The following is a 1,690-nucleotide window of genomic DNA, read 5'->3' as shown; positions in this document are numbered from 1 at the left end:
AATTATTTGGGAGAAAAAAACTAAACCTTTAATCCTAAGAATTTTCACATTTAATTCGCGCATAAATACTTAAATACATATTAGTAGATCTAAAATAGATGCCAAAAATTATGCTTGACCAATCCATTAATAAGCCCACACATATAACTATGATTTATTATTGACAAAAACAAGCCAAACATCAAAACATAGCCCACCACCTAAGTACACTGTTTGCATTAGATCAGCTCACAAGAATACACCTACACAGCTACACCTAAAGCCACATCCAACAGGCTCTGACATCCACTTGCAAGCTTGTAGCCTCCACAAAAAGTCAAAAACAAGTATCGAGGTGTTAATACCTCATTCATTTAAAAGAAATATCTTTATCTCACATGTGTATCGTATAATTGGCCTAAAAAAAAATATGACATAAATCTTGACTTTTCTCTCCAAGTATCTGTCTTTGCCTTTTTTTTCAATGACTTTTTCTTAATGCCTCACATATATGCCTTTTATTGTCACTGAATAAAAATAAAGTAAGATACAATATACAAACAGAATAATCAATGATAAACCATGAAGGAGTTGATGTTAAACAACTCAAATATTATAAGCTTAACTCAGTTTCTGAACTCTCCAATGTAGCCATTCATCTTAGCAAGAGTACTCATTTTTGTGTAGGTGCAATGTTTCCAAGACTTTAAAATTTTATTTGTGAGGTTTCTCTCAATTCTAATTTCGTGTTCTTTCTCGTTACCTTTCAAATTGAAGTGATTTTTCTTTTTGTATGGAGTACTTTAGCTATGGTTAGAATTTGCTTTCCTAAGTCAAATTCTTGAATCTTGAACCAACTGAAGTCTTCCTTTTCTTTTCTTCACTCAGGCCAGAAAATCAGGAATTTAAAATTAGATTTAAGTATAATAGCAGAGAGATGAGCAGCAGCAATTTGCTTCTTTTTGCCAAATTCAAACTCTTAATTTTGTACTTTGTCTCCAAGTTTAATTATCAATAATTGATTTATAGCAGAACAAGATAGCCACCATTTTCTTCATATTATCTAAAATGGTTGTATAGAGGAAAGAAGAAATCAGCAAATAATTGACTTGCATGTTAATAGAAACTTGATACCTTTATTCCCTGATTTTGCGTAACTTATTTATGTTGATTTTAATTTGGCATAGTCTCCTTTATTAGCTTTTCTTTCTTCTACTTTGGCGCTTGATAAGAGAATGAAGCACATTTTTCTTGTTTCAAGGCTTTATCCGAATTGTACATCAATAGAAGCATATTACCTTTTGTTTTTCGATTTGAACCCTAATCAAACTTTATTTTTTTTACTTTCCTTTTGGAATGTTTTACGTGAGTGAAAGAAGAGAGAACAGAGAGAACTAGCTTGGTTACTTTGAGTTTAGTTCAGATGGGAGTAAATCTTTTTTTCTTAGATAACAATCATTTCCATAAACCATAGTGAGTGAATGGACTGAATGTTTTGATCATGGGCTTGGATAATTATTTTGGTCTTGTCAATTTGCTCTTTGTTTTGGACATTTTCTGCACACTAACCAAATAAAATTATTTACACTTCTTTGGATTTTTTTTGGTCCATTATCATAATATTTGGTCATTATCAAATTATTATTATTTTTTTAAATTCAACACAAATCAACTTCAAAAAATTTCACCCTCAATCCTTTTAAAAGCATTC

Source organism: Arachis ipaensis, chromosome B05, assembly GCF_000816755.2.
Source record: "Arachis ipaensis cultivar K30076 chromosome B05, Araip1.1, whole genome shotgun sequence".
Classification (NCBI taxonomy): Eukaryota; Viridiplantae; Streptophyta; class Magnoliopsida; order Fabales; family Fabaceae; genus Arachis; species Arachis ipaensis.
Note: the sequence above shows the minus strand (reverse complement) of the source record.